At 42.9% G+C, this 16630-nt stretch overlaps 1 protein-coding gene across 2 annotated transcripts in view; it reads right to left on the reverse strand.

The window, feature by feature from the left end:
• Nucleotides 1-16630, reverse strand: part of fxr1 (fragile X mental retardation, autosomal homolog 1) — a 130957-nt gene that overhangs the window by 97532 nt on the left and 16795 nt on the right. The window lies entirely within an intron of this gene.

Raw genomic sequence — 16630 nt, forward strand, 5'->3', positions numbered from 1 at the left:
TTTATTGTCCATCCCTAGGTGCCCTTCAGAAGGTGGTCGTGGGTTGCCTTCTTGAATTGCTGCAGTCCTCAAGATGTGCTGTTAGGGAGTTCCAGGATGTTGTCCCAGCGACAGTGAAGGAACAGCGATATACTTCCAAGTCAGTGTAGCGAGTGGCTTGGAGCAGAACCTCCAGGTGGTGAGGTTCTCAGGTATCTTCTGTTCTTGTCCTTCTAGATGGTCATGGGCTTGGAAGGTGTTTAAGGAACCTTGGTGAGTTACTGCAGTGCATCTTTTAGATGGTACACATGGGTGCCACTTTTCATTGGTGGGGGTTTGAACCTTTTGTGGAAGGGGGATCAATCAAACGGGCTGCTTTGTCCTGGATGGCATCAAGCTTCTTGAGTGTTGTTGGAGCTCCACTCATCCAGGCAAGTGGAGAGTGTTCTATTACACTCCTGACTTATGCCTTGTGTATTGTGGACAGGCTTTTGGGCCGGTGGTGGCGGCGGCAGGAGATGAGTTACTCGCCGTAGGATTTCTAGCCTTTGATCTGCCCTGGTAGCCACAGTATGAATATGGCTACTCCAGTTCAGTTTTTAATCAGTGGCAGTGGTTAGACCCTCTCTTGTAGGAGATGGTCATTGCCTAGCACTTGTGTGGCATGAACGTAACTTGCCTTGCCGAATCCTCAGACTATGACCTTGGTTCAGGTTACCCCCACCATCTGGAACATCCTTCTTGCATCTACCCTGACTAGTCCTATTAGGATTTTATAGGTTTCTATATAGAGATCCCTCTTCATTCTTCTGAACTCCAGAATCCAGCGAATACAATCCTAACGGACTCAATCATGCCTCTTAAGACACTCCCACCATCCCAGGAATCGCTGCATTCCCTCTATAGAAAAAACATCCTTCCTCAGATATGACCAAAACTGCACACAGTATTCCAGGTGTGGTCTCCCCAAGGCCCAGTATAAATGCAGCAAGACGTCCCTGCTCCTGGACTCGACTCCTCACGCTATTGTTGATGTGCCTTAGTGATGGCTAACATGCCATTTGCTTCTTTACCGCATGCTACTACTGCATGCTTACCATCGGCGAATGGTGTACGAGACACCCAGGTCTTGTTGCACATTCCCATCTCCTAATTATGGCCATTCAGATAATAATCTGCCATCCTGTTTTTGCTACCAAAGTGGATAGCCTCACATTTATCCAAATTATTGTTACTCCACAAGGTAAGATATGGGAGCAGAATTAGGTCATTCGGCCCATTGAGTCTGCTCCGTCATTCGATCATGACAGATATTCTCCTGCCTTCGCCCCATAAGCCCTGATCCCCTTATTAATCAAGGACCTATCTATCTATCTTAAAGACACTCAGTGACTGACCTCCACAGCCTTCTGCAGCAATGATTTCCACAGCGATTTCCTTATATAGCCTCAGCAGTGCAGTACATCCCTGCTCTCGTGTATTCCATCCCTCTCGAAATGAGTGCTAACATTGCATTTGCCTTCCTCACTTCCAACTGAACCAGTATGTTAAGCTTAAGAGAATCCTGAACTAGGACTCCCAAGTCCTTTTGTGCCTCAGGCTTCCAAAGCATTTCCCCATTCAGAAAATAATCTATGCCTCTATTCTTCTAACCAAAGTGCATAATCCGGGAGAGGGAAGAGTTACCTGGACGTTTTGCTTCAGGAGGCAGTCACACCCAGTAGAATAAGTAATTCAAATTCAGTAAGTGTTCAGGAAAAACAGGGTGTGATTGTAAGTGAGGCAGGTAGGGGGATTCGGAGTTCAGGAGTGCAGGAGCCTCAGCCCTTGACCTTGTCCAACAGGCATGAGATTCTTGCTCCCTGTGCGGATGAGGAAAAGGGCTGTGGACAGGATGAGCCAGCTGACCATGGCACCATGGTGCAAAAGGCTATTCAAGAGGGGGGAGCAAAAAGACAAGTAGTTGCTAGAGGGGATTCTATTATTAGAGGGACAGATAGTATCCTTTGCAAGCCGGATAGGGAGTCCCGCATGGTGTGTTGCCTGCCTGGTGCCAGGGTGTGGGACATCTCCGACCGGCTTGAAAGGATAGTGGAGCGGGAGGGGGAGGATCCAGTTGTTGTGGTCCACGTTGGGACTAACAACATAGGCAAGGCTAGGGTGGAGGACCTGTTTGGGGATTATCAAGTACTAGGAAGGAAATTGAAGAACAGGTCCTCGAGGGTCATAATCTCCAGATTACTGCCCGAGCCACGTGCTAATTGGCATAGGGATAAGAAAGTTAGGGAAGTAAACACGTAGCTAAGGGATTGGTGTGGGAAAGAGGGATTCCATTTCATGGGGCATTGGCACCAGTTTTGGAACCAGGGGGATCTGTACCGTTGGGACGGTCTCCACCTGAACCGATCTGGAACCAGTGTTCTAGCGAAAAGGATAAATAGGGTGGTCAGTAGGACTTTAAACTTCTGAGTCGTGGGGAAGGGAAAGGGAAAGCGACAGGGAGTAGGGAGTTAAATGGAAGGATAAGCAGCAGGTTAGCATGTGTGCAGGTGGGTTTAAGTTCAAGGCAGACTAGGAATGAAACAAAAAGGAAGGATAACTTAGGACATCTCATGATGTCCAATTTCTCTAATAATGATAAGAAAGTCAGCATTAAGGCACTTTACCTGAATGCTCGTAGCATTCGTAACAAAGTTGATGAATTAACGGCACAAATCATCGCAAATGAATATGACTTGATAGCCATTACGGAGACATGGTTGCAGGATGGTCACGACTGGGAGTTAAATATCCAGGGGTACCAGACGTTTCGGAGGGATAGACAGGTATGTAAGGGAGGTGAAGTAGCAGTAATAATCAAGGACGACATCAGGGTGGCATTGAGGGATGATATAGGTTCTATGGAGAATGAGGTTGAATCCATTTGGGTAGAAATTAGAAATTCTAAGAAGAAAAAGACACTGATAGGCATAGTCTATTGGCCACCAAATAATAGCATCACACTGGGACGGGCAGTAAATGAAGAGATAACTAATGCCTGTGAAAAGGGTACAGCAGTTATCATGGGAGATTTTAATCTGCATATAGATTGGTCAAATCAGCTCGGCCAGGGTAGCCTTGAAGAGGAGTTTGTTGAATGTATCCGGGATAGTTTTCTGGAACAATATGTAATGGAACCGACGAGAGAGCAAGCTATCCTAGATCTGGTCCTGTGTAATGAGGCAGGAATAATTAATGACCTCATCGTTAGGGATCCTCTTGGGAGGAGTGATCACAGCATGGTTGAATTTAGTATACAGATGGAGAGTGTGATGATAGAATCCAATACCAAGATCCTATGCTTGAACAAAGGGGACTACGATAGAATGAGGAAGGACCTCGCTAAAGTAGACTGGAAACAAATATTTTATGGTAGGACAGTTGAAGAGCAGTGGGGTACTTTCAAAAGAAATCTTTCATAGTGCTCAACAAAAGTATATTCCAGTGAGAAGGAAGAATTGTAAGAAAAGAGGTAATCTACCATGGGTGTCTAAGGAGATACAAGAGGCTGTCAAATTGAAAGAGAAGGCTTACAAAGTGGCCAAGATCAGCGGGAAACTAGAAGATTGGGAAAACTTTAAAGGTCAGCAGAAAGTCACGAAAAGAGCCATAAAGAAAAGTAAGATAGAACACGAAAAAAAACTGGCACAGAATACAAGGACAGATAGCAAAAGTTTTTATAATTATATAAAACTAAAAAGAGTGGCTAAAGTAAACATTGGTCCGTTAGAGGATGAGTGGTCATTTAGTTATGGAATATGATGAAATGGCGGAGGCATTGAACAAATATTTTGTATCGGTCTTCACAGTGGAGGACACTAATAACATGCCAGCAATTGACCGAGAGAAGAAGGTAGGTGAGGACCTGGAAACCATTACTATCACGAAAGAGCAAGTGTTGGGCAAGCTAATGGAGCTCAGGGTAGATAAGTCTCTTGGCCCTGATGGAATGCATCCCAGGGTACTGAAAGAGATGGCTGGAGTAATAGCAGATGCACTGGCGGTAATTTTCCAAAATTCGCTGACCACTGGGGCAGTCCCAGAGGATTGGAAAACAGCAAACGTGACGCCACTGTTTAAAAAGGGAAGTAGACAAAAGATGGGGAATTATAGACCGGTTAGCTTAACCTCTGTCGTGGGGAAGATGCTTGAGTCTATTATCAAGAGTTAGGAGTGCACCTCGATAGAAATTGTCCCATTGAACGGACGCAGCATGGATTCATGAAGGGCAGGTCATGCTTGATGAATCTCTTGGAATTCTATGAAGACATTTCGAGCAAGGTAGACAAAGGGGACCCAGTGGATGTGGTGTACCTAGATTTCCAAAAGGCCTTTGACAAGGTACCGCACAAGAGGCTGCTGCATAAGATAAGGATGCATGGTGTTAAGGGTAGAGTACTAGCATGGATAGAGGATTGGTTGTCTAACAGGAAACCAAGAGTGGGAATAAATGAGTGCTATTCTGGCTGGCAATCAGTGACGAGTGGTGTGCCTCAGGAATCGGTGTTGGGACCACAATTATTTACAATTTATATAGACGATTTGGAGTTGGGAACTACGTGTAAGGTATCCAAGTTTGCAGATGACACGAAGGTGTGTGGCAGAGCAAAGTGTACTGAGGACTGCAAAACCTTACAGAGGAACATTGACACATTGAGTGAGTGGGCAAAGGTCTGGCAGATGGAGTATAATGTCAATAAGTGTGAAGTCGTGCATTTTGGTAGGAGTAACAATAGAACTGATTATTACTTAAATGGTAAAAAGCTGCAGCATGCTGCTATGCAGAGGGACCTGGGTGTACTTGTGCATGAATCACAGAAGGTTGGTCTGCAGGTGCAACAAGTAATTAGGAAGGCAAATGGAATTTTGTCCTTCATTGCGAAGGGGATTGAGTTTAAAAGTAGAGAGGTAATGTTGCAGTCGTACAAGGTGCTGGTGAGGCCACACCTGGAGTAGTGTGCGCAGTTTTGGTCACTTGAGAAAGGATGTGCTAGCACTAGAGGGGGTGCAGAGGAGGTTCACTGGGCTGATTCCGGAGTTGAGGGGGTTATCGTATGAGGAGAGGCTGAGTAGATTGGGATTATATTCACTGGAATTCAGAAGGTTGAGGGGGGGATCTAATAGAAACATATCAAATTTTGAAGGGAATGGATAAGATAGAAGTAGAAAGGATGTTTCCACTGGTAGGTGAAAGTAGGACAAGAGGGCATAGCCTCAAGATTGGGGGAGCCGATTTAGGACTGAATCAAGGAGGAACTTCTTCACTCAGAGGGTGGTTAAAGTATGGAATTCCCTACCGAAAGGAGTAGTAGACGCTACTTCATTGAATATATTTAAAGATAGGGTAGATGTTTTTTTGAAAAATAAAGGAATTACAGGATATGGCGAGAATGCGGGTAAGTGGTTCTGAGACCACGAAAAGATCAGCCATGATCTTATAGAATGTCGGAGCAGGCTCAAAGGGCCAGATGGTCTACTTCTGCTCCTAGTTCTTATGTTCTTATAATCTCACTTTCCAACATTGTGTTCCATCTGCCACTTTGTTGCCCAGCCTCCTAGCCTGTCCAAGTCCTTCTGCAGCTTCCCTGCTTCCTCAACACTACCTGTCCCTCTACATATCTTTGTATCATCAGCAAACCTAGCGACAGTGCCCTCAGTTCCCTCTTCCAGATATATATTGTGAAACATTTTTTAAAAATATGTTCTTGGGATGTTGGCTGGGCCCAGCATTTATTGCCCATCCTTAGTTGCCCTTGAACCGAGTGGCTTACTAGGCCATTTCAGTGGGGGCAGTTAAGAGTCAACTGCATTGCTGTGTGGTTCTGGAGTCACATGTAGACCAGACCACGTAAGGATGGTAGATTTCCTTCCATGCAGGATATTAATGAACCAGATGAGTATTTACGATAATTGGCAATGGTTTCATTGGTCATCATTAGACTTTTAATTCCAGATATTATTTTTAATTGAATTCAAATTTCACCAGCTGCCATGGTGGGATTTGAAACCAGGATCTCAAGAGCATTAACCTAGGCATTACTAGTCCAGTGATTACGCCACCGTCTCCCAACACCGATCCGAGGCACACCACTAGTCACCGGCTGCCATCCTGAAAAAGACCCCTTTATCCCCACTCTCTTCCTTCTGCCAGTCAGCCAATTCTCTACCAATGCCAGTATTTTACCCTTAACATCATGGGCTCTTAACTTATTTAACAGCCTCCTACACGGTACCTTGTTAAAACGCCTTCTGGAAATCTAAATAGATCACATGTACTGGTTTTCCTTTGTCTAATTTCCTTGTTACCTCCTCAAAGACTTCTAATAAACTTGACAGACATGATCTCCCCTTGACGAAGCTATGCGGACGAAGTCCTATTGTACCATGCACTTCTAATACTCCACAATCTCATCTTTAATAATGGACTCTAAAATCTTAGCAATGATTAAAGTAAGGCCTATAATTTCAAGTTTTCTTCCGCCCTCCCTTCTTAAACAGGGGTGTTACATTAGCCATTTTCCAGTCCTCTGGGACCCTCTCTGCCTCCAGTGATTGCTGAAAGATCACCACCAATGCCTCCACAATCTCCTCAGCTATTTCATTCAGAGCCCTGGGGTGCAGTCCATCCAGTCCGGGTGATTCATCAACCTTCAGATCTTCCAGCTTCCCCAGCACCTTCTCCTTAGTGATGGCCATTACATTCCCCTCTGCCCCCTGACTCTCTTGAAGATCTGGTATTCCACTGGTGTCTTCCACCATGAAGACTGGTGCAAAGTAACTATTCAGTTCCCCTGCCATTTTTTGGTTCCCCATTATTAATTCTCCAGCCTCATTTTCCAATGTCTATCCTTGCCTATCATGGTGTTGTCTGATCTCATTATCTTGTATCCTGTTGAAGGGAACTGCTATTATATGTGCACTGTTTTCTGCTTCTCCTGGAATGTTTCAAGAACTCATCTTAGTACTTTTACTACTGTATTATCATATTCTCGTCTTAGTCATGGTGGATGTGATGGGTGTTTATTATCCACCTTTTTTCTTCTATTATTTGAGCGTTTATCATAGCAGAACTGAGTGGTGCCATTGCCGAGGGATGGGTGGTGGCAGATGTAGGTCTCCTTGTATGGGTCTGCGGGAGGAGAATTTGATTCCAATTCCCTTGTTGGCCTTTTTCTTTTACTTATTGTTTTGTAGAAGGTATCTAGATCATAATGACAGTGTGGTCGTGGGGTTAATCCTACTGGTCCTCAGTCTTAATGAGGAATGGCTCCTTATAGTGACCTCAATTTTTTTGTTTCTGTTTGGTTATTAGGGGAGGGTTTGTGTTGTTGACTGTTATTTTATTTTGGTACAGACAGGTCTTCTATCGTTGAAAGGAACAGTGTGGGATACTTTGGTGCCTCTGATGTAAAGTGAGTTGGAGGAGGGAAGGTAATGGAGTAAAAATCCAGTCTATTCGTCTTTGTGGCCTAATTAATGTCAGCAGCTAATCTCAAAGTTTGGAATGCATTCAGCCAATCAAAAAAGATTTCACAAGAAAGGGTCAATATCGCCTTATTGGAGGAAACTCATTTGGATGATAGGGAGCATTTAAAATTGAAGTCAGAGTGGGTGGGGCAGGTTTTCTTTGCATCCTTTTTGGTGAGCAGTAGGGGGGGGACGGCAATCCTTATTAATAAGAATATGCTGTTTAAAGTTGAATCTTGCACTAAGAACAAAGGTCGATAGATATGCGATTATTAGAGGTGCAGTGCATGAAGACAGTGTTTCATTGATGAATGTTTACGGACCCACCAAATTATTTCCCAGAGTTCATTACCTGGGCTTTTTTGGATTTTGCCAAGTTGGCCTCTTTATGACTGGCAATTTTAATTGCCATCTGAACAGCCAGATGGATAAGCTCCCGGTTCCAAGAACTCCTCCACGCTGCAGGCTAGGGCTTTAGCCTCGGCCTGTGAAGTGCATTTTGTGGATGTTTGGAGGACTTTACATCCTAGGGGTAGGGACTTCACTTTTTTTTCAGCCCCTTATCAATGTCATACTAGAATTAACTATTCTTTTGTGCCAAAGACCATCTTGCACTTCTTGTTCTCCTCATGTTCTATAGGTAGCATTTGAATCTCGGACTATGCCCCCATTACTTGGAATTTTTTTTGAGGCACCCCCCACCCCCAATCAAGAACTCGAAGGTTTGATGTCTGCCTGATAAGAGATACATTTACTACACCCTTTTTTAAAAAATAAAGCGTCATAGTTATTTCTCTCAGTTAACTCGACCTCAGTTTCCCTCCATTCTGTGGGAAACATGCATGGCTTATGCTGAATTAATTGTTTTGAATGCTGCTAATATGCTGCTGAAGACTGGCGTAGTGTTATAAGAGGACTCCCAACAGGCAGCTGTTGAAAGGAGGTTTGTGCTGCCATAGTGGCCTTGGACTCCTTATAACTCAGCAGGCCAAGAAGAGCTTAAAGTTTATGAGGCAGAAGTGTAGACATTTGGAAATACATCAAGTAGCTACTTAACCTGTTTAACAAAGAAAAAGGCCGACTTTAGGGCGATCCCCTCGGTGCGGCTTATGGAAGGTGCATTTGAGAGTACCTTTAAGAAATGTATGTTTAAGCAATGTACCTTTAAGAAATGCAGCAGCTCATATTACTGAAGTGATGTGAGAGGGTGGGGGTAGCCAAGTTGAGCTCACGTCTGCTTTTAGTTTCAGTTTGAAAGAGAGCAGCTGAAAAGTGTCTGGCTGGTTTTCTGTGAGCTGTTTTGAAAAGAGAAAGCCGGTTTGAGGAGAAAGCTGGGAATGTTTGTGTGTTTTGCAAAAAGCTGCAAGAAGAAAACACAGAACTAGTCTGTTGATGTCTGAAAATCCAAAGACTATAAGTATATTGAATGTAACCTCATGTCTGTTGTTAAAGGTGAAGTCTTTTGGGGGTTTGAAGGAACATTTTGAGGGATTATTTGGTGTTGTATTATTTTCGGGGTCATCTTTGAAGAAAGGGGTGTTAAAAGATCCAATGTTTATTTTAAAAGGTTAATTTGAGTTCATGGAATAAACATGGTTTTGTGTTTAAAAACCCCACGTGTCCATAATTGTAATACCACACCTGGGGAACAAGCCGTGTGTTTCAAAAGCAACAATACATTAAAGGGAGAGGTTGGTTGAACTCCATGATACATTTTGGGGTTCTGAAAACGCTGCTCCCATAACAATGGGGTCTCGTCCGGGATCGATTGTTATGGGAGCACCGTTTTCAGAACCCTTGTTCCCCAGGTGTGGTATTAAAAGTATGGACACGTGGGTTTTTAAACACAAAACAATGTTTATTCCATGAACTCAAATTAACCTTTTAAAATAAACATTGGATCTCTTAACACTCCTAGTTCTTATGTTCTAAGGTGGGAGTTGGGTCTCCTAAATATTAGGCTATACCAGCTGGTTTCTCAACTAAGATTCATTAGAGGATGGATCAGTCATCCATCTGGCTTGACATCGAGGCAGAAGTCAATTTTCCTTCTACAGGTCTTGTTGTTTTACGGTGATGTTAAGGTGGGTTCTGTTGGTTGTGATAAGCCTATTAATATTCAGAGTGGAGATTGATCCGCCTACAAGAAGGGAGATCTCCCCCGGGCAGTCCAGACTTATCATCCGGTCTAATCGACCATGGGTTCAATGCCTGAAGAGATCGAGACATTTGTAGGCTGGGAGACATGTTCAGAGATGCCTCATCATCCTTTGAGCAGCTAGGTCAGCAATTTGGTATCCCAAGACAAAAAGTATTTACAGCTCAGAGACTTAATCCTTAGTAAGACTTTGGATCCTCACTGTCTTCAGGTGGTGTCCCAGAGGACTAGGGAATAGCCAATGTTGTTCCTTTGTTTAAGAAGGGTAGCAAGGATAATCCAGGGAACTACAGGCCAGTGAGCCTTACGTCAGTGGTAGGGAAACTACTGGAGAGAATTCTTCGAGACAGGATCTCCTCCCATTTGGAAGCAAGTGGTCGTATTAGCGAGAGTCAACACGGTTTTGCGAAGGGGAGCTCGTGTCTCACTAACTTGATAAGAGTTTTTCGAGGAGGTCACAAAGATGATTGATGCAGGTAGGGCAGTGGATGTTGGCTATATGGACTTCAGTAAGGCCTTTGACAAGGTCCCTCATGGCAAACTGGTACAAAATGTGAAGTCACACGACATCAGAGGTGAGCTGGCAAGGATATAGAACTGGCTAGGTCATAGAAGGCAGAGAGTAGCAATGGAAGGGTGCTTTTCTGATTGGAGAGCTGTGACTAGTGTGATCAGTGCTGGGACCTTTGCTGTTCGTAGTAAGGTAGGGAATATACAGTGAATGGTAGAACCCTGTATTGACAGTCAGAGATCTTGGGGTACAGGTCAACAGGTCACTGAAAGGGGCAACACAGGTGGTGAAGGTAGTCAAGAAGGCATAGGGAATGCTTGCCTTCATTGGCCAGGGCACGGAGTATAAAAAATGGCAAGTCATGTTGCAGCTGTATAGAACCTTAGTTAGGCCACACTTGGGAGTATAGTGTTCAATTCTGGTCGCCACACTACCAGAAGGATGTGGAAGCTTTGGAGAGGGTGCAGAATAGATTTACCAGGATGTTGCCTGGTATGGAGGGCATTAGCTATGAGGAGAAGTTGAATAAACTTGGTTTGTTCTCACTGGAACGACGGACGTTGAGGGGCGACCTACAAGATTATGAGGGGATTAGACAGAGTGGATAGTCAGAGACTTTTCCCAGGGTAGAGGGGTCAATTACTAGGGGACATAAGTTTAAGGTGCGAGGGGTAAGGTTCAGAGGAGATGTACGAGGCACGTTTTTTTTTTGTTTTTTGTTTTTTACACAGAGGGTAGTGGGTGCCTGGAACTCACTGCCGGAGGTGATGGAAGCAGGGACGATAGTGACGTTTAAGGGGCATCTTGACAAATACATGAATAGGATGGGAATAGAGGGATACGGACGCCGAAAGAGTAGAAGTTTTAGTTTAGACGGGCGGCTTGGAGGGCCGAAGGGCTTGTTCCTGTGCTGTACTTTTCTTTGTTCCCTCTGTCTTGACTCCTCAATTTTCCCCGGGGGATTTCTGTGGAGCCTAAACAATTAATTCATATGTTCTATGATGTTATGAACTCCAGGGTCTGCATCACAACGCTGGGTGCCCTACAGCCATGGGAAAAGGACTTGGCTGGATTGATTAGGAAACATGGGGTAACATATAGGATGTCAGTAAGATTTCAGTTCGCAAGATGAAGGAGACCCAGTTCAAGATACTACACCGTTCTCATATTACAACAAGTCTTAGACACAAGTTTGATCCTGTTTTATCTCCGATGTGCGCCAAATCTTACGCTCCTGATTAGTGACAATTATCCTTCCATCCAGAATTGGCATAGGCTGATTATGGAATGCATCCCTGTGGAATATTTGACTCCCATCCTCCGCTCCAATGCACTTCAGAAAGTATGAAACCTCAATCTTAAATTCATAGGCTCCACCTTGGCTTTTGCAAATCTTTCCATGAGTGAATCTATTCTAGTTTAACGCAGTTAAATCCATTTCAAATTGTTAGTGTGAATTGCAATTATTTGGGGTGTGCAACTGGCATTGTTATCCTTCTGTTTTTATATGATCTTAATTTCTTTCCCCATTCAGTGTGTAATCTCGTTGTTGAAATGATCTGGCATTTAAGCTAGAGGCTCTGGTTCCTCACCTGGCCTGTTCAAAGTCTATTCAGTGACATATTGCTTGTATTTATGCTTGCAATAACTCTGGTTCAGTCTGTATCCATTGGGCACCAATTCTTGTTATTTGTTGTGCTTTTTATTTTAAAAATGGGGAGGAGGAAAACCTAATAAAAGCTATATTTAAAAAATAAATAAAACTTGCCAATATAGTTTGTTGAAATAGCGAGGCTTCTGGATAGAAATTGTCCCATTGGGCAGACGCAGCATGGGTTCATAAAGGGCAGGCCGTGCCTAACTAATTTAGTGGAATTTTTTGAGGACATTACCAGTGCAGTAGATAACGGGGAGCCAATGGATGTGGTATATCTGGATTTCCAGAATGCCTTTGAGAAGGTGCCACACAAAAGGTTGCTGCATAAGATAAAGATGCATGGCATTAAGGGTAAAGTAGTAGCATGGATAGAGGATTGGTTAATTAATAGAAAGCAAAGAGTGGGGATTAATGGGTGTTTCTCTGGTTGGCAATCAGTAGCTAGTGGTGTCCCTCAGGGATCCGTGTTGGGCCCACAATTGTTCACAATTTACATAGATGATTTGGAGTTGGGGACCAAGGGCAATGTGTCCAAGTTTGCAGATGACACTAAGATGAGTGGTAAAGCGAAAAGTGCAGAGGATACTGGAAGTCTGCAGAGGGATTTGGATAGGTTAAGTGAATGGGCTAGGGTCTGGCAGATGGAATACAATGTTGACAAATGTGAAGTTATCCATTTTGGTAGGAATAACAGCAAATGGGATTATTATTTAAACAATAAAATATTAAAGCATGCCGCTGTGCAGAGACCTGGGTGTGCTAGTGCATGAGTCACAGAAAGTTGGTTTACAGGTGCAACAGGCGATTAAGAAGGTGCATGGAATTTTGTCCTTCATTGCTAGAGGGATGGAGTTTAAGACTAGGGAGGTTATGCTGCAATTGTATAAGGGGTTAATGAGGGGGGATCTTATAGAAACATAGAAAATTATGCAGGGAATAGATAGGATAGATGCGGGCAGGTTGTTTCCACTGGCGGGTGAAAGCAGAATTAGGGGGCATAGCCTCAAAATAAGGGGAAGTAGATTTAGGACTGAGTTTAGGAGGAACTTCTTCACCCAAAGGCTTGTGAATCTGTGGAATTCCCTGCCGAGTGAAGCAGTAGAGGCTCCTTCATTAAATGTTTTTAAGATAAAGATAGATAGTTTTTGAAGATTAAAGGGATTAAGGGTTATGGTGTTCGGGCCGGAAAGTGGAGCTGAGTCCACAAAAGATCAGCCATGATCTCATTGAATGGTGGAGCAGGCTCGAGGGGCCAGATGGCCTACTCGTGCTCCTAGTTCTTATGTTAAAAAACCCTAGTCATTTATTGTTCAAATAAATTACAGCAGTCTGAACAGCTTTGGATTCCCTTTTGACTCAACGTGCTGAGAGTATGAAATTTGCAAAACAAAAACTATATGAATTTGGAAATAAACCAAGTAGATACATAATCTGCTCACAAAGAAAAAATACCCTCTGACTATTTCTTCTGTATTGGATTCAAAGGGCAACAGGAGAGTTAAGATTGAGGATGTTAATAAGGCATTTAAATGTTTTTAGGTCAGTTTATATAAAACAAATCAATCTGAAGATGCATTAATATACATGAAGAATTTTTTTTCTTTTCTTGAACTCACAATAACTTCTGTGACCCCGTTTCCAAAAATCAAGTATTATCTGCATTGAAGGGTCTTCAATCTGGTGCGGCTCCGGAACATAATAGTTTTGGAAGTGAATTTTATAAAGAATTCAAAGGTATGCTAATAGGACCCATGATTGGCATGATTCATTTGAAGTAGGACAGCCATCTCAGGTCTCTTGGAGAAGAAAATATTGCTGTAATTTTGAAGACGGGTAAAGGTCCGGAAGAAGGCGGCACGGTTGCACAATGATTAGCACTGTTGCTTCACAGCGCCATGGACCCGGGTCCGATTCCCTCTTCTGTCACTGTCTGTGCGTAGTCTGCACGTTCTCCCCATGTCTGCGTGGGTTTCCTCCAGGTGCTCCGGTTTCCTCCCACAAGTCACCTGTTCGGTGAATTGGACATTCTGAATTCTCGGTGTACCCGAACAGGCGCCGTAGTTCGGCGACTGGGGGATTTTCGTAGTAACTTCATTGCTGTGATAATGTATGCCTACGTGTGACACTAATGAGGATTATTATTAGATTGTACCTCCTATAGACCACCTTTAAATGCAGATCTGAATTACTTTTTATATACTGTTACGTCTAGAAAAAGTCTTACCTGAATTATCCAGGGTGATCAGATTGGGGTTATAAAGGGCCGAAATTCATGTAACGTCGGGATATTATTCAACATCATTCAGATTTCCCAAAAACAGCCAATAAGACAGCTTGGTGCTTTCATTGAACACAGAGAAAGCATTTGATCTGGTGGAGTGGAACTATTTATTTTATACATTCGATAAATTCGGACGTCGGGGTGGGGTGGAAATAGACTTTATAAAATGGACACAAGTGCTTTATAAAAACTCACTTGTAGCTGTTCTCGCTGACCATTGTAGATCTAACAATTTTAGTCTTCTGCGGGGATCCAGGCAGGCTCACCCTCTATCACCGTTGTAGTTTGCAATTGCTACAGAACATTCAACTGAGGCAATTAGACAGAACCCTTCAGGACTTGGCTTAGCAATTGGTGGAAAGCAGCAGAAGATTCCCATACCAGCCTCCCCAAACAGGCACCGGAATGTGGCGACTAGGGGCTTTTCACAGTAACTTCATTTGAAGCCTACTCGTGACAATAAGCGATTTTCATTTCATTTCATTACCTTGTATGCTAAGGATGTTTTACTATTTTTGTCTCAGCTTGAAATTTCTGCTCCAGCTCTTATTTATAATGCCAATGGGTTTAGTTCCTTCCAAGGTATATAAAATAATTTTTGCTAAGTTTGAGAAAGGCTTAGGATCGGACACCCACTCTCTCCCCCCCCCCCCCCCCCCCCCCCCCCCCCCCCCCCCGAGATGGTCCCTTCCGGTTTTACTTATTTAGGTATTTTCATTATCCCCTCATTTGGTCAGCTGTACAAGGCAAACTTTACCCCATTACTCATCTATAAAGTGGGATCTGCATCGTTGGACCTTTTTGCCTATACCATGGCAGGCCAAGATAGCATTGATTAAGATGAATATATTCCCTCGGTTGTTTTACCTTCTGCAGATAGTACCAATTTTACTTTCAGCTAAGGTAGAAAATCAATAGGGGTTTAGCTCCTTTCTCTGGAACAAAAAGAGACCTTGCTTACAACTGGCCAAATTAAAACTTCCAATTTCAAAAGGGGGCCTGAAATCCCGACTTTCCTCTGGGTCTCATGGGCCAGGGTTTTGATACGAGGAATGATAGGGACTCGAGATTGGTGGATCCTGTTTAGAGGGACTTTCTCATTATCGTTTGATGAACTGTGTCAGCAATGTGATATCCCCAGATTTTTAAAAATATTTACAAAGTTATTTTTTTTTTTAAATTTAGAGTACCCAATTTATTTTTTCCAATTAAGGGAGGGGCAATTTAGCATGGCCAATCCACCCACCCTGCACAGGTTTGGTTGTGGGGGAGAAACCCACGCAAACAAGGGGAGAATGTGCAAACTCCACATGGACAGTGACTGATCCAGAGCCGGGATCAAACCTTGGACCCGTGAGCAGCAGTGCTAACCACTGTGCTGCCTTGTTTACAACTTCATTCTTAATAAAACAACCTGCCATCCCAGTGTCCCCCATGTAAAGAATATGTTACTGCTCATGGATCCAAAATGATTAATTTGTAAGTTTTATGACACTATGTTCAAGATCGAATACAAATATGCAAGAGGTATTCCGGTGAATATTGATGAGATCTGGGGCGATATCGGAGAGAATGCAAATAAAATTTCTGTATGTAATACAGCGAAGGATCTTCAACTAAAAATTTTACATAATTTGCATATTACACCAAGCTTAAGACATAAAATGGACCCCGCCATATCTCCACTGTCCCAAAAATGTGGAATTGCAATCGGGGACTACTCTTGTGCCTGGTCTCGGCAAAATATTGGTTAAATATACTTAGAGCTGGAAGAAATATTTGATATGACCGTGGAGATGGGCCCTGTGTTTTCGATTCTGGCCTTCCAGGTAAACGTATAATTGTTGATAATGAGAAAAAGATTGCATAATATTCTAACATTTGCAGAATGTAAAAATATTTTATATTCTTGGATCAATGACATGTCACCTTCTGTACATAATTGGAACAAAATTATTCTGAAGTGTATTCCAATGGAGTTTCTAATTTATAAACTTCAATCCAAGTCAGACTTATTCCAAATGTATGGCGCTTCAATCTTAAATATAGAGGTTCTGCTGTGTCAAATTTACTTCTACAAGGTTTTCTGTAGAATATGCAGTGAGGGTGTGCCCCTTCTCCCCCTCTTTTTTATTTTATTCTTTTTCTCTTTGTTCTATTCTGAAGTCAAAGCGCTTTGTTAGATGATGCAACTGTTTTTTTTTCTATATGGTGAATTAATTGAGCTGTGTTGTATGGGTGTGTTGTTTTGTTTTAAAAAAAAGGAAAAAACTCAAATAAAAATATTTACGAAAAAAAGTAACCATGAAACATTGTTTCCGAAAGCTGGGGGAGATTTATATGGGAATGGATAAGAAGGTACCCCACTTCCATTTGGCTTGTCATTGTGAGGGGAAATCAAAATAGACTGAATTCAAAAGATGCAGCCAAAATCTTTGAAAGAAAAGTTCAACAGGGTATGCACCCAGCTCAGTGGCAAACAAAGTAGTACAACAAATACATGTTAAAAATAAAATTAGGACACGCATGTGCTTCATG

The sequence above is a fragment of the Scyliorhinus canicula genome, chromosome 13, assembly GCF_902713615.1.
Source record: "Scyliorhinus canicula chromosome 13, sScyCan1.1, whole genome shotgun sequence".
In the NCBI taxonomy this organism is placed as follows: Eukaryota; Metazoa; Chordata; class Chondrichthyes; order Carcharhiniformes; family Scyliorhinidae; genus Scyliorhinus; species Scyliorhinus canicula.